We start from the raw sequence: 27,877 nt of genomic DNA on the forward strand, positions 1-27,877 counted from the left end.
CAGCGTTATTGGCCATGAGTTCTCACCCAGGCTTCAGGACATTCCTCCTTTAATGAAACTGCGGCATTAATACTACACCTTAAGAACGTGACTTACTGATTACAGTGCCTTCCCTAATTAAGCGAGGATATCTGCGGGGGAGAACTGATAGAGTGAAGGTTTAGTTTACCACTAAAGGTAGCCAGGGGAATGGGACAGTTTCAAGGGTAGAGAAGCCTTAGCTTGGGAGTAATCTTTTATGGGGCTGAGAGTGATATGGTGGGAACCTATTAGCCATTGTGATTGTAGAGCAAGCTAAATAACTTTACGAAGTGAAGTAATATCCTGCCTGTCTCCATTCAGTTTACCAGCTGCTCGCAGTAAAGCACAAGTGTGCCATTATTGGAACTGTTGCTGAGAACCTGCACCATCCTGCTTGTAATGTTTTGAGATTTCAGGGGTAATGCACAGCCTGAACTTACTGTAAAGAAGCTTGATAATTGCTCATTACCTAATCTAAAATTGTAGTGTATGTTCACTGCTTTCATAAATTGCAGGAGTCATCACTGAGTTGCTTGCATTGAGGGAGAAAAGTATTGTTAATGGCAACTGGAACTTGGCGCCAGCTAATAATTGAATGAGAAGTTATGTAATGTACTAAATTGAAATTGTGCTAAAAACCAAAAACATACCAAAGAATTTTATAAAAACAGACCCTATTTTTCTAAATTGGTGTAGTGTCATCTTTTTGTGGATGGGCGCCGAGTTAGTATGCGAAGTGTGATACAAGCACAGCACAATTGCTCTGGAGATTAGTCTTACCCACTCTGTGCCAGGCTACCCTGTGTGGACTGGTAACCCCAGGTCTAACACCCAGCTTGAGACTACTTTCATTCTCCTGTGACTTTCAAACAAATGCCACCCATCCCCCACACACCAAAGCACAGCACAGACATGTCTCTCTATTTCACTGCACTTCACTGACTCTTCATTCTGAGCGAACAATCACGTGTTTCTTTAATTCCCTCTTCAGATTAATCCAACAGTTGTACAGGCTTCACAAGGGAAGAAAGCTGCATGGGCCGCTCATTCCAGAAATGCAGCATCATTTTGAGACCCAAGGCTGCTACACAAAACTGCAGCCATGTTGTGTCAATGACATTATTCATCCAAAGCACTTTTCAATCTGGTATTACAGCACCCAATGCTTACTGTTACCACTGCGGTGATACTATCTATGCAAGGCATTCAAGGAGCTCAAAGCAAACACATGATCGTACTCACACCAACACTGCATTCAGTACTCACTGCACCATTGCCAGCCTTCATGTACTTTCTAAAACCAGAATATAAGCAGGTGTTTCTTGCCTCCCTCCATAGATACATTCAGCGCTTGCACAGGCTCTGCGCAGAGGGCCACCTCCAAGGGCCGTCCCCCATGCTCCCTGTGCAGCAGCAGCCTGTCTGTCTGGATGATGGTTCTCGGGATGACCACAGACACTAAAGGCTCATCTCAGGCTGGTCCGTGACCGGTATGCTTCCTGCAACAGCGGCCTGGCTCGCAGCCTGCTGGGAGTGGACCTTGATGCCTAGCGCTGCTTCAATAGTTGTGTAGTCTGGAAGAAGTGCGACAAGTTGAGCGCAGAGCTTCGATCCATGTCATAAGTCACAGAGAGAAGATCTCTGGTGTCAGTCTGCAGTGTTTGCACCTGTCTGTGGCTTCATTTAGAAGCTTCAAGGGTGACGCGGAGTCAGCGCAGAGCAACACAGACAGCGCTGCCGGAGGGCCCAGGGAGTGCTCCATTGAGACAGGGGTTCGGGGGACAGTCTGGCGCCGGGGGGTACTCTAAGGGGAACACAGACAGCACTGCCGGAGGGCCCAGGGAGCGCTCCATTGAGACAGGGGTTCGGGGGACAGTCTGCGACGGGGGGTACTCTAAGGGGAACACAGACAGCGCTGCCGGAGGGCCCAGGGAGCGCTCCATTGAGACAGGGGTTCGGGGGACAGTCTGGCGCCGGGGGGTACTCTAAGGGGAACACAGACAGCGCTGCCGGAGGGCCCAGGGAGCGCTCCATTGAGACAGGGGTTCGGGGGACAGTCTGCGACGGGGGGTACTCTAAGGGGAACACAGACAGCGCTGCCGGAGGGCCCAGGGAGCGCTCCATTGAGACAGGGGTTCGGGGGACAGTCTGCGACGGGGGGTACTCTAAGGGGAACACAGACAGCGCTGCCGGAGGGCCCAGGGAGCGCTCCATTGAGACAGGGGTTCGGGGGACAGTCTGGCGCCGGGGGGTACTCTTTTTTTTTTATTTCAATACTTTTTTGTTATACTTGTCCCTGCTGCCCAGCTTGGAATGTGTGATGTAGGAGCCTGCTAGAATGTTCTGTGTGGATGTCTGGCAGTTGAATGTGGGCTGAGTGGCAGGAGGCCACTCCTGGTGGGGTTTTCCTCCTTTATATCTTACCTAACATCATACCTTAATAAAGGAGCATCAAGAAAGTACCTGGACTACCTGGCTTTATTTACAACATTTTTGGCACCAGAAGGAAGAACCAACAGTGCGCAGGAATCTACAATTTAAAACAGAAGAACCTACAAGGAGACAAGAGTCTTGAACTCATAGAAGAAAAGAAAATCTAAGAGAAACAGAGAACGAACATTTAAGAGCATTCAGAAAAGAACTGAGAAATTACATTTTAAAAGGTAAAAACTCTTTTTTCTAATGTGTGTTTAAGCTCACTGGCACCAGGAAACCCCACCAGTGACCATTAGATCGGTCGCCCCAAGAATCAGAAGTGGCAGATCAAGCTCAATGTCATTGACTAGATTACCACCTTGAAATAGACTTTCATGGCATAGAGAATTAACAGGGAGCGTTTTAGTAAAAGAACTGCCAACGATTTCATCGTGTGCTCGTGTCTGTTTGAAGCGCTGGTAAACGAAATTGCCATCTGTTTAGTGTCAAGCACTTGATTTACGACCTGCACTCAAGAGAAGTTTTTGGCTGTAAGCAGCAGATAGAAATGCGATGTGGCAGAAAGCAGCTGAAAGGAGACAGCCCTTCCCTTACCGGAGCATAAATCAGCTGGTGTAGTTCAGTTAACATGTTTAAGGAATGTGAAAAAAACGACTTGCCTAGAGAAATTAGAGAATGCTTTTAAAATAGACTTTCAAGACATTTATCTGTCAAGCTCGTGTATTTGAAGCGCAGCTGAATCAAACTGTCATCTGTTTACTTGAATGAAATTTTCATCTATTTAGTATTGAGCGCTTGAAGATTTACGACCTGTACTACAAGAGAAGTTTCCTTTTTAAGACACATTTTGTTAACCGGGAGTGTGGATGCGCTGTTTTGTAGTGTATCTTGTATATCTTGTATAGCGCACAGCTGCCCCAACGGGGCGTCCCGGCGCTTGCTTAGGGAACCCGTCCTGGTATTCCCCTGTGAGATAACCCCGGCAGGGTATCCGCAAGGTGAAAGCCAGGCATCCCGCAGCGAGGGGCCGTTGTGGAGATTAAGCAAGCTATTGCCCAGAGTCGCAGAGTGTGAACCCGTGGTTCGAGTAGGCACCGGAGTGAGAATTGTCGAGTCCGTGGACATTTTGGACTCAAGACCCAGCCGAGCCGAAAATTGAACCCTGGTCCCGGGCTGACCTCTGCTTCCAGGTCTGCCTCCTCTAACCAGTGAGCCACACTTCTCCACTGTGGCTCACTGGTTAGAGGAGGCAGACACTCCATGTTTTGGATGCGGTTATTATATTTTTTGAAATTCAAAGTTGTTATGCACTCACCGGTTCACGAGCTACAGCGAGGCAGCCTCTGTGACGCATCATTCTTACACGCTGCTCTTACACGCTTTACAGCACTGGCGTGCCGAGAGCCATACGATGCGCTGTGTAATGCGTACCCCCATTTTGAGCGTCGAGACATCGGGAATAAGGGAAATTGCACTCTGCTGTTATTTTTTTTTTTTTCATTACAACATCAGTCATTTTGTGAAGATGTCCTAACTAATGGCAAATGCAGGCTGGAAGTTCTTTTGTGGAGATGTTCTGACCATTGGAGAATGCAAGCTTCCTCTGCCGCAGTTTTAGCGTTTAGTTCTGGCGTTTTGAGTGGCACAATCTTGCTACTCATTTAAATGACTGAGTTTGGGAAGGACCTCGGGTGAGACATGGCTCACCGCAGTCAAATGGGGGACACAGTTGACATTTGGAGAGCACTTTTTCTTTAAGATGGAAGATAACCTCGGGTGAGAGATCGCTCACCGGAGCTACATAATTTCTTTTTACTTAATTTACTTACATTATATTTGCCTATGTGTATAATTTACTTTTCTCTAAATGGTTCTGTGAAGATGGTGGTGGGGGTTGAGATAGGAGATAAGTGCTCTGTGTTTTTGTTAAGTGCTCTGTGTTTTTTTTTGTTCATAAGATGGTCTCATTCTTTAAGTTTAAGGGAGTTATGTGTTTGAAATGTCAAAGGGCATTATGTGCTCTGTCGCTTTTGGGTTGTGGAGTGATAAGTTAATACTTACTTGAAGTTTAGTGGAGCTTGGAGTTCCAATTTTCAAATATTTGCTTGGAGTTTCAGGGAGCCTAGAGCTCCATCTTTAAAAAATTTTATGGAATTTGACGGAACTTGGAGTTCCACTTCCATATATTTTATTTTTATGGAGTTTGTGGGAACTTGGAGTTCCACTTTGAAATATTTTATTTTTATGGAGTTTGAGGGAACTTGGAGTTCCACTTTGAAATATTTTATTTTTGTGGAGTTTTGTGGGAACTTGGAGTTCCACTTTCAAATATTTTATTTTCGTGGAGTTTTGTGGGAACTTGGAGTTCCACTTTCAAGTATTTTATTTTCGTGGAGTTTTGTGGGAGCTTGGAGTTCCACTGTGCTGTTACGCCGTATGTTGGGACCTTTTTGCCTCTTACTGACCTGGCCAGTTGGTTTGTTTGGTTTTTGGGTTGAGTATGTGATGCGTGGGCGTGATAGTGTGTTGGTTGTTTCGTTGTGTCAGTGGTGTTTGTTTAAGGAAGAGAGAAGGTGGTGTGAATGTTGTTTATTACTTTGTGAGATTGGGTTGTGAAGTTGTTAATTGCTAATCTTATCTTGTTTTACATTTATGTGGAAATTGCGTGTTGTGACTTGCTATCTCATTTACTCTCCGCAATTTCTATTCGTCTCTCTCATTCATCAAATCAAAGAAGGGAGATGTGTTATACTTGTCCCTGCTGCCCAGCTTGGAATGTGTGATGTAAGAGCCTGCTAGAATGTTCTGTGTGGATGTCTGGCAGTTGAATGTGGGCTGAGTGGCAGGAGGCCACTCCTGGTGGGGTTTTCCTCCTTTATATCTTACCTAACATCATACCTTAATAAAGGAGCATCAAGAAAGTACCTGGACTACCTGGCTTTATTTACAACATTTTTATCGAGGTATTTACAAGGTACAGTATACAGGAATAAAGACTCAGTCCCCTAGGGGGGGAGAGCAAGAGTTGTTAAAACATTTATATGCCAGTGGGGTTACAAACGGCTTGTAGGGCATGCGTATAACGTTTGTATGATTATATGTGACATTACTCGGGCGCGTAAATGCGCCCCTAGGTGACTTGTATTACTATTCACAACACATCTTCCATTCTTGGAATCTAATCGGGATAGTTCGATGTCAGGCTCCTGTGCAGGTCAGTTCAAGTTTAGAGTGCACTCACTGCTCACTGGATTAGAAAACACACGCCCACAGGTGACAGAGCAGGAATGCAGGGAGGCCCGCATGTGCAACTGGAGCTGAATTATTTCATTCAAACTTTACAGAGCTGGGAAGCGTCAACAGCAGCTGGAGAGGATATGGCCTAAGGGCTGGAGCGGTGCCTCTTGGCGCGGAGGGTGATGCTCTTTTTTCCTTGCTATAAAGTTCCCTTGTTGAGCACAGTGTTACATCCAGCTTATGTCTTTCATTTCCCTTGCTTAGACTTCCCTGTTGCTTAGCCAGTGTAGGTGGTAGAATGCCTGATGACATCATAGAATGTTGGTGCCTGGCTTGTGTGTGTGGCGTGGCAGTTTATGGCAGGCAGGCTGAGCGACAGGAGAACTGCTCCTGGTGGGGTTACAATTATACCTACTTAAATCTGTATTATTAACTTAACGTGAAACTAAGCTTACATAAATCCAACCTATTTATTTATACTGGATTTAAGGACTTTTAATTGTTACATTTGGCGACGAGGTACAGAACCTATGCGTGGAAAAAAGACTGATTTAACGGACCACTGCAACTAAAGAACTACTTAAAGCTTGAAAGGAAAAGGTAAATTAACGGAAAAAGGTAAATTAACGGAAACGCCCTGCTTAGCCCTACCAGTGTCCTTTCTCATCTGGACAGCCGGCACCCCAAGGCGTTTGTCATTCTCCAGCTTTCTTCGTGCAACTATTGTGGATCCTGTTGTTAATATCCTGCCTGGGAAGATTTGTCCAGCAACGGAAGTTTACTTTAATATTGAAGTCACCAGGAACAAACTTCATGGAGGACAATTGTTATATTTGATGTTAGCGCCACATTGGTCGTTAAGAAACAGCATTTATTTATGAGGAACGAGATGTGTGTAAGACCGTACTTGTAAGGGAAAACCGGCAGCATTATTTTCACTGACATTGACAGGAGGAAGTTGGCAGCTAAGTTTTGAAATTTCATCGAAGGAATGTTATGACTGGATGTGAATCACATTTACAATTTAAACGGCTTCCTAGAAGTTCGAAAAACAGAATTTTACAGTCATTCACGCCATCTACTGGAGGTTGGTGGTAACTGTATTTGCCTGTTTTTCAAAAAGGAAAAGTTCTGTTTTTCACGGTCTCCGTGTCAGCACTTGACAATGCCCGTTTTTACCATGGGAGTAGCAGGAGAGCTGCTCCTGGTCGGGCTTTAATGACTTTATGATTCAACCTAATTATCCTTCAATAAATCTACTTGAATCATCATATCTCGGCTACCGATCTTCTTATTACATTTGGCGACGTTTGGAGTTACCTACACGGCTTGCAACTTCAAGGATCTCCATGAAACTTCATGATCAAGATTTTCAAGTAAGGAAAAATAATTTCTTTAAAGCTATTCAAAGTTTACTGGCACCCCATCCAACAAAGCCCCACCAGTGACCTACCACCGGTCGCCCTCCAAATTTGATGTGCCAGTCCTTGCAAGCATACAGCTTAAGTATGCCAGTCCCTGCCTATTTACAGTGCAGCACTTCTTCATGCCTGTCCCTTCTTGACATGGAGGACACCACCTGGTTTAAGCAGAAGAGCATCAAGGACTTTTACCGTTTTCACCTTTTACTTTCTGCCTTCCTACTACCTTCTGAGAATAGGAACGTGAGGAGGAAAACAAATACTGGGCATGAATCAGTCTACGCTGACTTGTTTCATAAGAATTATGCCAGGGAAAAAGCCCCCGTAATTTCATGGTCCATTTCGAAGGAAATTTATGGGTTCAGCTGCCTACCCTTAATTAACGATTTTCTTAGCAGAGAGAATACATTAAAGTCTTCTTTGGAGCTATTCTGCCTTTCTACAGTTTTTTAAACAAAAACGAATCGAGGGAAAGTCAAGAAGAAGTAATGTCTACATGATTCCTGATCTGCATCGCAACGAAAGGAGGAAGTTTTACAGATCATTTAGCTATTTGGGAGAGAGGGGTGGGGGGAGAGTGAGCAGACTCAAAAACCCTTTAAGTGTGAAAAAGGCCGCTTTATTGGAACAGGTGCACATTTACAAAATACACAAACTCGGCAACCGCCTCACAATCTAAACCACAACCCAAGTTTTGTTCGTTTTTATTTCCAAAACCCAAAACCCCGCCCCCACCCCACACCCTCCATCACACCCCACCCCCACCCGTACATACCCAAACACAAAACCATACAAAACCCAATAACATTATAACATTATAACATCACCTAATAAATATAACCTTACATTTCTGACTATAAACCAACATAACATATCCCCCGATCCATATTCTCCGAACCCCACGTCAATCAAACTGAACAATCCCCCAAACAATAACCGATACAACTAACGGGTCCAACTTGGCCCAACACTGACGATCTCATAGCAAAACCGCCACGCACCTGTCCCAAGCGACAAAGAACAATGTAAGACCCCATGAACACATGTTTCAAACCGCAGCCAGACGAAAAATAAATAAATAAATAACAAATAAAAAACCCCTAAAAAAAAGGGGAGGGAGGGAGGGACAAAAATTCTAAGCTCAACCGGCCACCAGGTCACCAAGCCTAAAATGGTGCCCGGAGCGAGGAGCCCCGCCCATTTATAGGGGAGCGCACAAAACAACTAAAACCAGCCCAAAAACGCCCAAAGAACCTGCTAGAAGGAATACCCCACCCAGATCTCCCAAACCGCCCGGGGGAGGAGACCTCCCGGTGGTCGGCTGCCCTCCCCCAAGCCCCCCTTGGGAGAGAGGGGTGGGGGGAGAGTGAGCAGACTCAAAAACCCTTTAAGTGTGAAAAAGGCCGCTTTATTGGAACAGGTGCACATTTACAAAATACACAAACTCGGCAACCGCCTCACAATCTAAACCACAACCCAAGTTTTGTTCGTTTTTATTTCCAAAACCCAAAACCCCGCCCCCACCCCACACCCTCCATCACACCCCACCCCCACCCGTACATACCCAAACACAAAACCATACAAAACCCAATAACATTATAACATTATAACATCACCTAATAAATATAACCTTACATTTCTGACTATAAACCAACATAACATATCCCCCGATCCATATTCTCCGAACCCCACGTCAATCAAACTGAACAATCCCCCAAACAATAACCGATACAACTAACGGGTCCAACTTGGCCCAACACTGACGATCTCATAGCAAAACCGCCACCCAGAAAGCCGTGGGGTGAAAGACTTATACGGAGAGAGCCCCACCTTTCTGCCCCCCCAACGCCTAAAACAGGGGGGGGTGGGAGTACGAGGGAGACCCAGGAAAAAAGGAGGGGGGGGGGGGGGACACCAGAATACAGAACCGACTACCACTTACTCACCAACCAACTGACGAACCGTCAAACAGCGAGATAGAACCTCCCGCAACTCCAGAAGATACAGGTCCATACCCATACGAGACAGGTGTACCCCATCCCCCCGAAAGAATTCCACCGCATCATATTTAATGTCACTATGGACGATGCGACCGAAACCCAGGTCTCTACAAAATCGGGAAACCTCCAAATTCACCTTCCGCCGGGATTTGTCCACCGCCTTCGGTTTCACCGCATACCTCCAAACCCGTCGAGGAACCATCTCCGTCCAAATGACATGACAACCCGACCACTGACTGTGTAACAAGGCCAAGTCCTTCTTAATCGCCCGGAGCAGGACAACCCCTTTGACAGAACCCATGTCATTCTCACCCAAATGAATCACCAAGACATCCGGGCAAACCCCCCCCACCAACCAAGAATTCAAGGCAGGTATAAGTTCCTTCCACAACATTCCCCCCTTCCCCTTCCAAACCACATTAAACAAACTGTCATTGAACCCCAACGAGGAACCAAAATAACTCTGTCGGGCTTGGACTTGAGCTCTTTTAATGAACGAATGGCCCACGATCCAAATGGTAACGTAAGCAGCCCGAGGACCAGCCACAGAACCTGAAAAAGAAAACAGAGTCAGACAGGCAAAACAGAGGCGGACGCCAGCGCTCCAGTAGGCTCATCACGAACATAGCGCCGAAAACAGTTAGAAGTCCAGCGCCCCAGACCCATGATGTCCTCCCTCGACCATCCCCTGTGGAAGGCCTCTGTGGCCGCCCCAATCCGAAAGGAATGAGTACCGTATGAAGAGCCATCTAAACCAATATGTCGCAGCGCTTTTCGCAGTACCATGCGCAGTTGATAATTCGTCACAATAGACCCATTGGCATGTTGAAAAACTCGAAAATCCAACAACCCACCCGACAATGCCTTCCAACATAGTCCCCAATGTAAAGGGCACGTTTCCTGAGGGGAAACCGATTCTAACCAGACACCTTTACCCACACTTCTCTGATCCGTTTTGGAGTGTGAGAGCCAAACATGAACCCCCCGCTCCGTGATCGTAACATCCCCCCACACAAGGCCAGGAGAGGATCTGTTGCCAAGCAATTCAGACACACGAAAAGCACCAAAAAACATCCACACCATCAACGTGGCAAACAAACACGCTTCCACTCGGTCAGTACACACCACCGGCAGGACAGAGATAACCTGGAACAGTTTTTGCCACGACAAAGGGGATCGCATAGAGCGAATAGCACCACTCTCTCTAGACCACCCTTCCAACATCCTCCTACCCAGCTCCCCAGCCGACGGCGAGTAACCCCACAAAAGCTTACCCATGAAAGAAACTCCAGCCAGTTTCCCAGCTATAGTAACCCTAGACAACTTCTTATCCATCAATACCAAAATAAACTGTACCACATCTTCCGACCTTTGCCAATCCAGGTCCCTCCGACAAGCGCCTGACTCCAAAAATTCCTTCCAGGCTAACTCATACGCCGTCCTCGTGGAAGGGGCCAGGGAACCTAAAACCAAGTGAAGGACCCGGTGTCTCCTATCTTCCAAAGCTGTTCCGGCATGGGAGTCGGCTCCTCGTCCGCCTCCAAAGCAAGCCCACGGAATCTCTCCCACTGTGAACGAGACAAAGCATCCGCAATGTCATTGTCCACGCCAGGCACGTGAAGGGCCCGAAAACCAATATCGTGTTTCAGACAACACAACACAAACACTCTCAGAAGTTTCAAAATCTGGGGATCTCTGGCCGACTGTTTGTTAATCACCTGAACCACAGCCATGTTGTCGATCCGAAAAAGGACCTTTTTGTGGGCCAACTCCGCTCCCCACAGTGTGACCGCCACAACCACAGGAAAGAGTTCCAGAAAGGCAATACTTCGACCACCATTCTTCCATTGGATGGGCCACTGTCGAGCACACCACCGTCCTTGCCAGTAAAGACCAAAACCCTCACTACCAGCGGCATCAGAGAAGATCTGTACCTCCCAACACCAATCCACCTCCCAACACAAAGGCACACCATTGAAGGAATGTAAAAAGAAAACCCACATACGTAAGTCCTCTTTCACTCCCGCAGACAGTCTCACTCTATGATGTGGAAGGGAATGACCAGACAAGGCTCTGCCTAATCGCCTACAGAAAGTCCTACCCGCCCGAACCACCCTACAGGCAAAATTCAGGTGACCCAGCAGAACCTGTATCTCTCTCACAAACACCTTCTCTTTCCCCAACATAGTTCCAACCAGCTCGAGCATTTTCAGTTTCTTTTCCCATGGAAGACGAGCCTGCATCAAATGAGAGTCAAGCTCGATCCCCAAAAAAGACATGGTCGCGCAAGGACCCATGGTCTTCTCCGGAGCCAATGGCACACCCAAATAACTCATAAGTGATTGAAAAGATGTGAGAGCCGCATGGCAGGCTAAGGAACTGGCAGCACCTACAAAAAAGAAATCATCCAAATAATGAGTGACAAGGTCATGGCCACTCTGTGAAGTAAACCACCATTGAAGAAAGGTGCTGAACGTTTCGAACAAAGCACAGGACATAGAACAGCCCATTGGCAACGCCTTGTCCACGTACCACTTCCCAAGGAAATGGATGCCCAGAAGACACCAGTCCTCAGGATGGACTGGAAGGAGCCGAAATGCGGACTTAATGTCGCATTTTGCCATCAGGGCGTTAGGGCCCGCCGAGACAACCAGCTGCATGGCCACATCCACAGAGGAATAAGACACCGATGCAGCTTCCGGGTCAATGAAATCATTTACTGATTCACCGTCCGGCCAGGACAGGTGTTGAATGAGCCGGAACTGACCAGGCTCCTTCTTGGGGACTACACCAATCGGGGATATGATGAGGTTCGCCAAAGGCCAATCATCAAATGGGCCCGCCATCCGACCTTCACTCACTTCCTTGTCCAATTTCAACTGTACAATGTCCGGGTGTTCACTCGCTGACTTTAAATTCTTTGACCAACGTCTCAAACGCGGCCCCTCATACCCCAAACAAAAACCCACCCGAAAACCCAGCAACAAGGTCGACCGCAGCTCCGCAGGCTCATAGTCCCGCAAAGCCGCGGCCAATCTGGTTACGTTAACCGGAGTACGAGCCTTTGGGCCCAGCCCCAGATGAAGATTTCCCTCCCCTGGGAGCTGGGGGTTGTTGGGGTGGCACGAAAGTTCCCGAACTTTGTGGGGCACCCTGGGGCCCTGGGGCCCTGGGCCCCCAGCAGCGGGACAACGGATGACTCTTCCGGCCACATTGGGAGCATTCATGGCGGAACTTACAAAACTGTCTGGTACAGGTCCCGGTATTAAAATCCCAGCATGTGCCGATGGGCGCCTGGGCGGAAGAGACGGCCCCCACCCCTCCCCGGGTGGGACGGGACTGAAAGGGACGATACAATATAGGGAGACCACTGGCTGTAAAAATGGTCTTTCCAGAGGCAGACGAACCCATAGTTTGCTGCCAAAGGTCAGAGTCCAGCTCCCCCCATTTCGCCTCAGGGTCCCAAGCCATCCTGGCCCTGAACTCCTCATCATATTGGGCCCACGCATAATCACTCCGGGTTAGCTGAGCCTTACGAATAACGTCCATGTATTTAAACAGGGACACACAACGCTCAGGGAATTTTTCACAGTAGACGCTGGCAAAGATTAAAAAGGCCGCCGTCCAATTTTCTATATTCAGGGGCACTTTAGGGCGTTTAGCGAGCTCGAACTCCTCCTCTTTAGAACCTTCCTTAGCCCGGACTTCCCTGTGGAGCAACTTTAACAGTTCCACATACTCACCATTCCATATTTTTTCTTTCGTACTGAACATCAAATGAGCCCCCAAAGGCTTCGCCACACCCATGTACGGCAGCTTTTTGATTTTTAGTTCCTTACTGTGAAGTACCCTTGACGTAGTGCCCACACCAACAGTGGACGTACCACTATCCACCATGTGACTTGTACCAACCTCTTCACCATTAGTACCAACACCTTGATCACGTACCACACGACCTTTATACAGTTTACCATCTTTCTCCGTCGACATTAGGTCGACACCAACACCAATAGATACCATATGGGGCCGCACGGCATCCTCACCTGGATTTAAAAGAGGCGGTTGACTGGTTTCCGTCCTCCACGTTGTTCGTGCACCGACATCTGGCCTTCGAGGAGCCCTCACCACGGGGCCGAGCACTCGTGGCTGTGACGATTCCACACGACTCCGCACCACTTGGTCCTGTAACATGTCACGAGAAACATTAACATGCCCCCCCCCAGACACCACATCACGAACCTCGCCCTCTTCAGGGCTATCCTCATCATAATCTAAAATCAAAGAGTCTTCCAACTGAGGGGGGGGGACAACCACCGAAGTCTGTCTTGACTCCACCGTATTTGAACGACCATGGGCCTTACCAGCCCTTACTCTGGACCTAGGTGGGGAGGACGACTGAACTCGTCTACACACCCCCCCACCAGAAACACTGACCACCTGTTGACTTCCAGAATATGAGAAACCAGCATTCGAAACTCTACGTGGCACAGGAGAGGTCGTACATAACCTGCCCCCATGAGCAACGCTGGAATCCACCGCCGAGGCCGGGAAGGTCGTACTGGACCCGGATGCACCGCCCATGTAGAAATCCCTCGTTGGGACCATCGAGGTCGTATTAAACCTGCTTGTGATGGCCACGGCGGGATCACTCGAAGGTATGGGACGTGCCGCGCCAGGCTCCACCCGCACTTCTCCTCGGCGTACCCGGGCTGCCTGCCGCCCTGCCAAGTCTGCTGCCGATGAACGAGCTTCTTCCTGCAAAGAAAAAGGCCGGACTGGTGTGCCGGGTCCCTCACAAAAACCAACTCTATGAGGGGCAGAAAAACCGCTAACAGGAACACCGCCCCCCCTACCAGACACGCTAAAACCACCAGAACCAACCATACTCTTTCTCTTCAAAGCATCGCAAAGACGCGGAGACGGCGGACAGACCTCCTCATCCGAGCTAACATGCAACACAGCCTGAATAACTCTCGAAGCCGTCCCCTGAGGGTCCCAATCCTGAACCCCCCCGACCGAAACAGCACCCCGGGAAGCAGGCCCCGAACCCACCAAACCACCATGACTTCGAAAATCCCCCGACAGCCTATAAAAGGCTCCTTCCCCCCCCACACTTCCCTGAGCCATATCCCCCACCACCCGAAAATGGCGGGAATCCCCCCCAGGCCCACCCGCACTGCCCAGCTCCCCACCCGGAACCAGCAAGTCATGCCGCCCCGCACCCTCGCCCATACCCATCTGGGCCCACTCCCCCTCCCCCAAGGAGCTGCAACCCCCAGACATGGCCTCCCCCCCCCCAACCGACCCAGATGGGGAAAACAATAATGGACTCTGCAGCTCCCTACCCCCCGCGCAAACCAGAACGCCACGGCCCTCAGGCCCCCCGACACCCGCAGAGGACACCATAGGCCGCCCGCCATGCTCACCAACCGCACCACCATCAACCGTCACCGGGACCTGAACAACATGGCGGCATATAACGCTCAGTGGAGCGACCACCTCCTCAACGTCCGTATCCGGGGCACCCCGCAATGGCTGCTGCGCCACAGAAACCACATCCAAAATGGCCTCCACCCGCCCTGCCTGAGTGACGTCAGTCCCCACCCCAGCGGAGGCAGAAGCCGAACGCCGCGTGCAACCACGCTGCCTGGAAGCACGACGGCCCCGCAAAACGGGAGCAGAGGCCGCTCTATCCCTCAGGCCGATCTCCGAAACCTCCCCCTCCCCTAGAGGGAAACCCCCAACCTCAGACCCCTCCAACAACGAAGAATCCAAAGAAACGGCCTGCTCAGAAGAACCAGCCTCACTCCCCCGCCGGGCCCTGGAACCCGCCCTACGGGTCCGAGGACGACCCCGCTCACTTACCCCATCCTGCCTCCGACGTTTCGGTGAGTAACATGCTGTCACCGCAGCCGACACCCTCGCAGAGGCCTCCCGCTGGGGGCGCGGGGTCTCGGCCCAACCCCGGTCGCCAATAACCAGGTCCAAACGCCCCGCCTCGCTAAGCAGGCGAATGGCCTCCAGCACACGATAATCTTCACCAGACATGATCTCGCCAAGGAAGAAGAACAAACCTACCAAAGTATGAACACACAAAAATTCTAAGCTCAACCGGCCACCAGGTCACCAAGCCTAAAATGGTGCCCGGAGCGAGGAGCCCCGCCCATTTATAGGGGAGCGCACAAAACAACTAAAACCAGCCCAAAAACGCCCAAAGAACCTGCTAGAAGGAATACCCCACCCAGATCTCCCAAACCGCCCGGGGGAGGAGACCTCCCGGTGGTCGGCTGCCCTCCCCCAAGCCCCCCTTGCTGCCATCTACTGGTCGTATTAGTTTTTATGTCAACTCTATTGCAGGTATGGCGTGGACAGCTGTGTGGAGGCGGTAGGATTAATCTAGATCAGTCTGTTCACATGCGGAGAGTGTTTTTATTGTGATTGGACACCTGAAGCTTTATTTTGAGTTTTGATCGCTTTTTGACTATTTCCCTCATGACGGGAGTTGAACTGCCGCTTTCATTTTTAAATCTATACACAAGATGTTTACTGCACAATCACACCGAGAGCACGATGCCTCACCTCCATTCCATTGTCTTCGTCATCGGATCCTCGAGAGGGTATGACATCTTCTTGGATGAGGGCTGTATGCGGAGCGACGTTGTAGTGTTTCTGCGTCCTTTGAGCCACTCGGCATTACGTGGCTAATGTGCAGCCATTTGGGTTTAGTAATTTTGGGCAGAAGTTAGTGTTATTGTCCGGCTGGGAATCGCATGTTTACAGCGTTTTTCATGACTGTCTGGCATCCCTTTGTAGAGTGAGCACTAAACACAGCGGTAAGGTTTCAAACACCACAAGATTCTGCTACTCGTCCATTTACAGGGTGTGCTACTAATCTTCTATGTATTTTTGAACTGTAAGCTTGGTGATCGTGCACTCTGCCTCATACGATTTCCTGAGTGGATTTCGCTTGTGGACACCCTTATACAGTATAGAGGGATGAAAATACGAGTTTGGGCTATTGAATACAGCGTGTCTTACTTCAGCGATGCGCACGCTAAACTTTAATTGAATGAAGCGCGTTTTTCTTCAGCGATGCGCACGCTATTTTATGATTATTGAATACAGTGTGCCTCTTCTCAGCTCATTCCAGATAGTATATGGTGAGCAGCAACTTCAAGTAAGTTGTTCCACTGTTTATGGAGAAAATAAGTCTACCTTCTATTTATGATCACATCCTCATTCTGACATCGGTGTCCACTTTATTTATTTTAGTTTGTTGTTTTATGGAAGTCTGTATTTAGACTTTATTGTGTATTGTTCAACATTTTTGCAAGAGTCTACATATTTGAACACTTCCAATTCTAGTGTGGCATTCTAAAAGCAATTAGCATTCTAAAGGTAATTTGCTAATTTAGGAAGGTTATTTTCACGAGTGTTAAAAATGGCATTCTAAAGGTAATTTGCTATTTTATATATTCAAGTGTTAGCCTGTGTTCCACTGTAGATTATTTTTATGAGTTTGGAGAATAGCATACTAAAGGTAATTTGCTATTTTAGTAGTTTGTTTACACGAGTTTTAAAAGTAGCATACTAAAGGTAATTTGCTATTCTAGAAGGTTATTACATGAGTTTTAAAAGTAGCATACTAAAGTTAATTTGCTATTTTGTATAGAAAGTTTAATGCTATACACATATGTTTTGTTTAAGGTTAAATGCTATACGTTAGCATATCTGCTCATGACTGTATTATTTGTACTATGCACGTGATTTCCACCTTTTCTTACGATGTTTTGCCTGTGGATTCACCTCTTACATTTTTGCATTCCAGCATGTGACATTCCTATTTTCTGAAATTTTCTGTCAAGGATTTGTCACCTACACTTTTAGTGTATTATGTTTTATCTTATATTAGTACATTGCATGTGACTCTGTAGTTTAGTCACCTTCATATTCCTAATTAGTGTACATTGTGCACACGTCACTTTATAGGAATTGTAAGTTATATAAGTACTTTTTGGTGATTTTCTTTTTCGCATATTTTAATTGTTGACTTCTCCGTTTCTTTCACTTTGCTGGTCTGGCCAACTGGCATGTTGGGTGGGTTACAGTGAATTCTATTTGTTACTTCTGTTGAAATTCAATGCGAAAGGGGGAAGGGGTGGTCGTTATAAATACTTTTATGTATTTATTCTTACTTTCTATTCTACAATGTAAGATCCAATTTTAGAATGACCATTCTCTTGTTCTACGCTATTCTTTTGTTTGTTCATTTGTAAGGGGGAAGGTGGTGTGGTATCCTGGCTTGGATGCCACGTGCCTTTCTTATTATCCTGTCTTGCTGCTCAGACTATCTGGGTGAATGGTGGAATGTTGAGTGTGTGAGGTAATATGGAATGTGTGGTGTGCCTGGTGGATGGATGACAGTTGGAAGAGAGGACTGAGTAGCAGGAGAGCTGCTCCTGGTGGGGCTTTAATGACTTTATGATTCAACCTAATTATCCTTCAATAAATCTACTTGAATCATCACAACTCGGCTACCGATCTTCTTATTACAACATGCCACTGGTTTTGTTGCGCAGTGAGGTGAGGTGAGGTAATTTTTTTTAATGTTTAATAAGGGCCCTGGCATACCATCACTACTTTCTGGCAGTTCAACTATATTATTTGAAAAGGATCAGCGCGTGACTGCCAGCGCATTCATCCTCACCTTGCTTCATGGCGTCACTTGAATTCGGCAATCTAAAGAGCAACTCGTGCGTCTGTCATCAATTGAATTCCTTAGAGCTTTCCTCACCGACATGTCGTTGTTGTAGTAAGTAAATCAGGAATGCTGAAGTAGAAATCAAGTACAAGTTTTATTATTTACAGCCCGCACCTGTTGCGGTGCGTAGGTAAGAAAAGTAATCTCTGGAATGCCAGTTGGGCAGTTGGAGAGGGACAAGAGGATGGTTGGAATGATGGGGAACCAATGGGAGAGGTCGGTTGACAATGAATGCTCTTGCGCAGGAGAGGTGTCTTGTTGTTGTCACACAGAAGGGCACGAGGGAGTGCAGAACTGGGATACAACAATTGTCCTCGGTTTATTGTCATTGAGGCTTCTCCAGAGGCTATGATGTTTTCGCTATGAAGAGCCTGTTGCGGAACGATATTGAGTTCCTTGAGCCACCCGGCCTTTGCGTGGCTTACGTGCAGCCATTTTAGACATCAGGTTCACAATGACCCAGGGCTTTTAGATTCAAAACGTGTCAAGTTTACTTTACAGCGACGCGAATGCTTCTTCTGAGTAGGAAAAGGTTAATGGGAAAAGTAAAAGCTTTCGGATGACTGGAGGACTTTGCCTGAACTGGACTTTGATGATGAGTTCGGGTGAGAGATCCACTGTTGGCATTTCAACATTCAGACTACGGTGACAACTTTTGTTGTTTAATTTCTTATTTTGAATATTGTGTCATCTTATTTGCTGTTCATATCGATCAACTTGTTTGTTGTTTTTCTAAGGAAGGGGGTGTGTTACATCCAGCTTATGTCTTTCATTTCCCTTGCTTAGACTTCCCTGTTGCTTAGCAAGTGTAGGTGGTAGAATGCCTGATGACATCATAGAACAAAGAAAAAACAAAGGAAATGATGGGTTTAATCCATCACCGTTCTTTAGCCCACTCTGCCACCCCAGTTCAGACATGGCCATATGCAAATAAGTCTGACCCTGTGCCTCATGGGAACAGTCCAGCCCGAACTGCCAAGCCATGCCTTTCCTGGACTGGAAACAAGCTACCGAGGACCGGTTTCTGGCATTTAAGCCTTCTTCAGCCCGGCTTGCTTGAATCCAGTGGCAAAGTGAGCAAGGGACTCACGTCTGAGCATACCCTGCCAACTTATGGCGAACAAAGAAAAACCAAAGGAAATGATGGACGGAGCGTTGACAATACAAGCACTCACCCCCTGTCAACTGATCTGGGTTTAATCCATCACCATTCTTTAGCCCACTCTGCTACCCCAGTTCAGACATGGCCATATGCAAATCAGTCTGACCCTGTGCCTCATGGGAACAGTCCAGCCCGAACTGCCAAGCCATGCCTTCCCTGGACCGGAAACAAGCTACAGAGGACCGGTTTCTGGCATTTCAGCCTTCTTCAGCCCGGCTTGCTTGAATCCAGTGGCAAAGTGAGCAAGGGACTCACGTCTGAGTATACCCTGCCAACTTATGGCGAACAAAGAAAAACCAAAGGAAATGATGGACGGAGCATTGACAATACAAGCACTCACCCCCAGTCAACTGATTTGGGTTTATTCCATCACCATTCTTTAGCCCACTCTGCTACCCCAGTTCAGACATGGCCATATGCAAATCAGTCTGACCCTGTGCCTCATGGGAACAGTCCAGCCCAAACTGCCAAGCCATGCCTTCCCTGGACGGGAAACAAGCTACCGAGGACCGGTTTCTGGCATTTCAGCCTTCTTCAGCCTGGCTTGCTTGTATCCAGTGGCAAAGTGAGCAAGGGACTCACGTCTGAGCATACCCTGCCAACTTATGGCGAACAAAGAAAAACCAAAGGAAGTGATGGACGGAGCGTTGACAATACAAGCACTCACCCCCAGTAAACTTATCTGGGTTTAATCCATCACCATTCTTTAGCCCACTCTGCCACCCCAGTTCAGACATGGCCATATGCAAATCAGTCTGACCCTGTGCCTCATGGGAACAGTCCAGCCCGAAGTGCCAAGCCATGCCTTCCCTTGACCGGAAACAAGCTACTGAGGACCGGTTTCTGGCATTTCAGCCTTCTTCAGCCTGGCTTGCTTGAATCCAGTGGCAAAGTGAGCAAGGGAGTCACGTCTGAGCATACCCTTCCAACTTATGGCGATCAAAGAAAAAAACAAAGGAAATGATGGACGGAGCGTTGACAATACAATCACCCCCAATCAACTGATCTGAGTTAAATCCATCACCATTCTTTAGCCCACTCTGCCACCCCAGTTTAGACATGGCCATATGCAAATCAGTCTGACCCTGTCCCTCATGGGAACAGTCCAGCCCCAACTGCCAAGCCATGCCTTTCCTGGACCGGAAACAAGCTACCGAGAACCGGTTTCTGGCATTTCAGCCTTCTTCAGCCCGGATTGCATGAATCCAGTGGCAAAGTGAGCAAGGGACTCACGTCTGAGCATACCCTGCCAACTTATGGCGAACAAAAAAAAACCAAAGGAAATGATGGACGGAGCGTTGAAAATACAAGCACTCACCCCTAGTCAACTGATCTGGATTTAATCCATCACCATTCTTTAGCCCACTCTGCCACCCCAGTTCAGACATGGCCATATGCAAATCAGTCTGACACTGTGCCTCATGGGAACAGTCCAGCCCGAACTGCCAAGCCATGCCGTCCCTGGACCGGAAACAAGCTACCGAGGACCGATTTCTGGCATTTCAGCCTTCTTCAGCCCGGCTTGCTTGAATCCAGTGGCAAAGTGAGCAAGGGACTCACGTCTGAGCATACCCTGCCAACTTATGGCTCACAAAGAAAAACCAAAGGAAATGATGGACGGAGCGTTGACAATACAAGCACTCACCCCCAGTCAACTGATATGGGTTTAATCCATCACCATTCTTTAGCCCACTCTGCCACCCCAGTTCAGACATGGCCATATGCAAATCAGTCTAACCCTGTGCCTCATGGGAACAGTCCAGCCCGAACTGCCAAGCCATGCCTTCCCTGGACCGGAAACAAGCTACCGAGGACCGATTTCTGGCATTACAGCCTTCTTCAGCCCAGCTTGCTTGAATCCAGTGGCAAAGTGAGCAAGGAACTCACGTCTGAGCATACCCTGCCAACTTATAGCAAACAAAGAAAAACCAAAGGAAATGATGGATGGAGCGTTGACAATACAAGCACTCACCCCCAGTCAACTGATCTGGGTTTAATCCATCACCATTCTTTAGCCCACTCTGCCACCCCAGTTCAGACATGGCCATATGCAAATCAGTCTGACCCTGTCCCTCATGGGAACAGTCCAGCCTGAACTGCCAAGCCATGCCTTCCCTGGACCGGAAACAAGCTACTGAGGACTGGTTTCTGGCATTTCAGCCTTCTTCAGCCCGGCTTGCTTGAATCCAGTGGCAAAGTGAGCAAGGGACTCACGTCTGAGCATACCCTTCCAACTTATGGCGAACAAAGAAAAACCAAAGGAAATGATGGACGGAGCGTTGACAATACAAGCACTCACCCCCAGTCAACTGATCTGGGTTTAATACATCACCATTCTTTAACCCACTCTGCCACCCCAGTTCAGACATGGCCATATGCAAATCAGTCTCACAATGTGCCTCATGGGAACAGTCCAGCCCGAACTGCCAAGCCATGCCATCCCTGGACCGGAAGCAAGCTATATAGGACCGGTTTCGGGCATTTCAGCCTTCTTCAGCCCGGCTTGCTTGAATCCAGTGGCAAAAAGGTAGGAGGGAATGGTAAAGAGGGGTAAGGAATGCAGGTAGGAAACACAACGGAAAGGTGAGGAAAACAATGTCCGATTTCTGGCTGGGTGTGCTGGCTGAGGGGTGAACCAGAGCCAAACTCCTCTATAGCTGCATAGGACAGCTCCACCGGGTATCAGCCAAGGTTGCTCGGGCACCGCGGTAGGTACAGACAGTTATGGTTTCTGCCCATAGGGCATCGTCAAAGTTCCATCAAGAGCATCGCTTACGGTGCTGCTGGGAAACGCCATCCGCCTCATCCTCCAGCACGCCCACAGGCCAAGAGTGGTGAGAGGAGAGGTGGGAGCCACAGTTCCAAAGTTCGCAGATCTTCCCCATTTCCAGCAGCAGTAGTGAGTGTTGTGCATTTGAGCAGGATCCCAGCGGTAGGGGGGGCCCTGCGTGCCTCAGGGTCAAATAGTGATGCCGCTACCCGGAAAGAGGTAGGCCGCCGTTAAAGCCTCCTTGCCTCCACCAGGAACCAGGGTCTCAGAGATCCCAGAGGACGAAGGGCAAGAGCGCTGGCGGCGGCATAGGAAAACTTCCAAGGAGGTGATTGGTAAAGGGACATCTCACTCAGAGAGACGGTGCACAGCTGCTGCAAATGTCTTACGTATCTCATAACCATGGGCTCAGTCCCCGATGAAGGCCCGTCTCGGGGGACATCGCAGGTCGGGCCCACAGGCCCCTCCCCCTCCAGCCACACCTGAACCTCTGAAACGGCGTTGGTACACAAAAATCACGATGCAGAGTTATCCCCCCAGGGAGGCCTTCGGGATGCGGGCCGTGGGAAGGGGTCAAATGCAACATCTGGGTGGGGACACATCACTGGATGCCTTAGCCCATCACCACAACCAGCAGTGACATTGTAGACCACCTCAATCTAAGTACGTGGGCACAGAGTTAGTAAAATTGATTTAATGTCTCCCTCGCATTGTGTTGATGGCTTAAAAGTTGTATTGTGCTTATATTTGTAACCAAAGCAATCTTTTCCTATGTACAGGTCTCTGATTCATTTATATCACGTACGTGTCTTATAAAACCCTTAAATAAAAATAAACAAATAATTATAAAAAAGATCAAGATGGAATGAATTTCTGCCACATACACATCATTGAAGACACCAAAGGGAGGGATGGGTGCTAGACCATTTACTCACATGAGAAGAAACTAAGGGGGTTCATTGAGCACAATTTATGAGACTAAGGGGAGCGGAGGAGTACACATTGCTGACATCTCTAGTCCCTCTCCGTTGCCTCTAAACATAAATATTCTGCTTGATTCTCCTCATTAACCCCTTCCCATTTTTTCCCCAATGGTGGCCACAGAGTTTATCCTTTTGGAACAAGGCTTGCGGGGAGATAAAGCCTTTGCTTGGTCTTTCCCTATATAAGCAAACAGATCTATTATTTTGGTATTTTTAGGTCAAGCCTAAGTCAGCGCGCATACGCTGCTCTGCGACACTTGTTGTAGAGGAGTATGAAATAGAAGCTCCAACCACTCTTCACCCCTTTTTTTATTGGCTTGTTTCATTGTCCTTCATAGATTCTGACTTTGATAAGTAAAGAGACTCGTTAGTCCCTCCTTAGTACCGCCTTGCCTTGATTTGTAACCTCCCATTGGGATCGGCCCTTTTACTTAGGTTGTTACACGGTACGCCTTCTTTAGTCTGTGAGGGCTACTACTATGAATGAGTTTCTCTAACTGCAGGCAGCACATGCGCGTCTGCTTTCCACAACAACATGGGCGCCCGCTTTCACTTTAACCCGGGTGCCCGGCATTATCTCAATCCACCACCCACCCCATCACTGCTTAATCTTGCTCTGTCACCCTCGTGTCTGTTTCTCCCCCACCAACCAAACCTAAAGCCCCGCCTCCTCCACGAGACATCTAAGTTGCCGCTTTCGTTGCTTGTTTCTTCTGCAAGGAGTTCCCCACCCCTCCTCGGAGCCCATCAGCTTGATCTTTTGCTTCCCATACCTCCTCGCCTTTTGATGCCACTTTGCTTCTTGAAGAACCCCGGCTCCTGCTTGCGTTGCTCTCAGCCCCCTCTGCTTCCTTTGGAAGATGGACTTGTAGCTGTTGTTTCTTTCATCGAGTTTTCAGTCCTTGTTTGAGGCACTCCACCATGGCCCCCTCCCTCTTTGCCAACTACAATTCATGGCAGCTGGCACTGGCAGTCTACACGCAAGCTTTTACCTCCCTCCCCGCCCGCCCCGTTTTCCACCTTTTGCAACTGAACTGTCTTTAAACTCACAGATTGATGAGAGTCCTATTCACCCTCCCCGCATAGGTATACGTAATTACTTTTCACATCTCTGTAGCGCTTAAACCCTCAGGCGCCCAAGCACTGACTCAGCTTCTTCTAGTATTGTGAAGGATGTGGTGTAAGGAGCAGAGTTGCCAACTTTGGAACTAGGGAACGAGACTCGAGTCTCGACATCTGCTCCAAACCCTGTGATTCTGGGCAAATAATAACTTAATATCCTCATGCCTACAAAAATGAATGTATCTTTGTGTAATGCAAAAAACTGGTGCTTATCTAAAGAGCTCCAATAACGTAGTGTTCACGCTACATATAAAAACTGCAAAAAAAACAGGAGTTTCATGTCTTTCTGCCGCCTCCAGGCGATCAGTGTCACAGTGGAGTTATTGCTCGTGAAAGTTACCTTTTTGGGGTTTCTAAAGACCAGTGGGACATTTGCTTTGGTCCAGTGAGGAAGGCGAGAGGTCCACATTTTGTGCGAGATTTTGATGATTTTCGACCCCCTTTTGATTGGATGGCATAGTCTGCAGGGTTTGACTCCTCAGCTGGTGCTGTCAGCTCTCCCGCTTTTTAGGTCTTGCCTATGCAGCGCGTATGCGCTGCATAGTACAGAGACCTGTAGCCATCGCCACAGCTTTGGGGCCAAAAACGTGCACGCGTTGCATTGCTTGCAATGCAACATGTGCACATCTTGGCGATTTCCTTTTGGGAACGCGCAACACCATATAGTCACACGCTCCCGCAAGGGAATCGCGTTGACCCGCTCCCACTGCTGCCGCGCGAGGTGCGCGCTTTTAAGTGGATGCTTTCACGGCCGCGCGGCTTTACTGCTGCGCGGCCATTGCTTGTTTTACTAAACCAATTAGGTCGCTGTTGGTGGATAAACAAACATGGGGATCTAAATCACTGCCAAGTTCTGCATTCTGAGATGAGATCCAGCGCACCAGCTTCGCCATAGGAGTGCAGTTTGCAAGGCCCTTGTTGCTGTCCTCCCGGGTATTCCCGTAGCACAGGCAGGAAGCAGCTAACTCTGCCTCCGTATTCGGTCATCGCTAATTGATGCCTGACTGAGGGACTTCCACCAAGGTCACAAGGCTGCTTGCTTTCAAGGTACATTTCCTAACCCGAATTATAAAAGAGAAAGCAAGGAGAATATGGAAACAACAATTTGAGTCCATATTCGGTCTTTTGCTGCTAAGATTACACTTTGAATACATTGTACTGAGGAAGAAACTGTGTGCTTGTTATGACCCAGAAACATCCCAATTCTCTCAATGCAGCGGTTATGAAGCATTCTCGTCAATTACCTCTACAAGCATACTTTTGTTTTCAATTATGTTGATTCACTACGTGATCTCATTTTGAATGCGGATGCTTATTGTAATGTGACATTAATACATGCTAATTGTCGATCTGCATCTTTTTAGAGGTGAAATTGGTTACTTGCACATGTAATATAACCTTTTAAAGGCTATTAAGCTATGAATTACCTTTCCATGACTTGGCAAGCAAGAGCGCGCTCCGTCTTCTCAGAATCTAAGGATCTTCTTTAAAGAAAGCAGATTGCGTTGAAACTGATATATCTTACAACCAGCGTAGTTCTCGGCCCAAGAGCAGGTGCATTCACAGGGAGGAGGGAAGGGGCGAGCGGAAGGCGATTTAATAGTAAATTGTACAACGACTGCTATGGGAACCACATGAAAGAGATAGTAAAAGAGTCCGTCGCTGTACTCCTGCAACACTGAATTCAAACACCCAAGATTCTCAAGAGCATTCACGCTAATGTGCCCGCAGAGGTCACATAATTACACTGCACTCAATGCAACATACACTCCAAATACCACTCAATGCCACATAATTACAAGCCACATAATTACACTGCACTCAATGCAACATACACTCCAAATACCACTTAGTGCCACATAATTACATGCCACATAATTACACTGCACTCAATGCAACATACACTCCAAATACCACTCAGTGCCACATAATTATATGCTACATAATTACACTGCGCTCAACACAACATACACTCCAAATACCACTCAGTGCCACATAATTGCACGCCACATAATTACACTGCACTCAATGCAACATTCACTCCAAATACCACTCAGTGCCACATAATTACATGCCACATAATTACACTGCACTCAATGCAACATGCACTCCAAATACCACTCACTGCCACATAATTACACGCCACATAATTACACTGCACTCAATGCAACATACACTCCAAATACCACTCAGTGCCACATAATTACATGCCACATAATTACACTGCACTCAATGCAACATACACTCCAAATACCACTCAGTGCCACATAATTATATGCTACATAATTACACTGCGCTCAACACAACATACACTCCAAATACCACTCAGTGCCACATAATTGTATGCCACATAATTACACTGCACTCAATGCAACATAAACTCCAAATACCACTCACTGCCACATCATTACACAGCACTCAATGCAACATACACTCCATATACCACTCAGTGCCACATAATTACATGCCACATAATTCCACAGCACTCAATGCAACATACACTCCAAATACCACTCAGTGCCACATAATTACACGCCTCATACTTACACTCTACTCAATGTAACATAAAAACATTCCACATAATACCACACAGTGCCACATACTTATATGCTACATAATTACACTGCACTCAATGTAAGATACACTCCAAGTACCACTCAGAGCCACATAATTACACACCACATAATTACACTCTACTGAATGCAACATACACTCCACACAATACCACTCAGTGCCACATAATTATATGTTACATAATTACACTGCACTCCATGCAACATACACTCCAAATAATACCACTCAGTGCCACATAGACGCCACACAATTACACTCTACTGAATACAACATACACTCCCCATAATACCACTAAGTGCCACATAATTACACGCCTCATACTTACACTCTACTCAATGCAACATAAATACATTCCACATAATGCCACACAGTGCCACATACTTATATGCTACATAATTACACTGCACTCAATGTAAGATACACTCCAAGTACCACTCAGAGCCACATAATTACACTCTACTGAATGTTATGTTAAAAATATTTTTAAAGCGCAAACAGCTACCCTAAGGTTTCCTGGAGCTGTCTATTTGCAACCCAAAGAGATAAAGCTGAAGAGCCCGGAGTTATGCGCCAAAGAGCCAAGTCTTTAAAGCTTTCCTGAATGCCCGTAAATTAGGACTGTTTCTAAGATGAAGTGGTAGAGAATTCCAAGCTGTAGCTGCACCAGCTATGAAACTCCTACCTCCCCAACTGCCCTTTTTAGAGAACGGTACCGTTACCAGTTTTGCTCCCAGAGATCAAAGTGGTCTGTTGGGTCATTCCACCAAAACTGTTGCTTCATATGTTCTGGCCTGATGCCATGAAGTGCTTTGTAAACTGTACAGAGTGCTTTGAACTGCACCCGTTTCTCAACGGGCAGCCAATGAAGTCTTCTGATCTCTCCGGAGATCGAGGCGTATTTGGCTGTGCCTGTGAGCAGTCTGGCAGCCGAATTTTGTAAAAGTTGGAGTCTACACATGAATTGTTCCTGAATATTTAGGTAAAGGTTATTGCAGTAGTCCAACCGCGACATAGTTAGTGCCGTCACCACTGTGCGTTGGTTTTCCTTGGGTAGAAACTGCAAGATTTTTTGCCTGTTCTAAGAGCAAATGTGGTCGCCGAGACCACTGCATTGACCTGTACCTTAAAGTTGAGTTTATCATCAATAAGGACACCCAAGTTCTTTACTTTCCTCGTGGGGATCGGAAGCACCCCCAGTGAATCAGGCCACCAGCTTGGGAACCAGAACTTGGGGTCATTGCCAAACAGAATGACTTCTGTCTTACCAGAATTAATTTTTAGAGAATTTTGGGTCATCCATTTACCCACTGCTTCCATACAGTCACAGAATCCGTTTGCAGTCTCCGTCTTTTGCCCAGGCCGCAGGGACACCACAATCTGAGTGTCGTCT

General features: G+C 47.6%; 1 pseudogene across 1 annotated transcript in view; it reads left to right on the top strand.

Moving 5' to 3' along the window:
• Window positions 1-293: 293 nt before the first annotated feature.
• Window positions 294-27,877, top strand: part of LOC147709864 (uncharacterized) — a 182,251-nt pseudogene continuing 154,667 nt past the window's right edge. Inside the window, exon 1 of the transcript XR_015296743.1 lies at window positions 294-439. The product of XR_015296743.1 is annotated as an uncharacterized LOC147709864 (transcript). The remainder of the gene's footprint in view (window positions 440-27,877) is intronic.

This window comes from Lissotriton vulgaris, chromosome 6 (genome assembly GCF_964263255.1).
Source record: "Lissotriton vulgaris chromosome 6, aLisVul1.2, whole genome shotgun sequence".
In the NCBI taxonomy this organism is placed as follows: Eukaryota; Metazoa; Chordata; class Amphibia; order Caudata; family Salamandridae; genus Lissotriton; species Lissotriton vulgaris.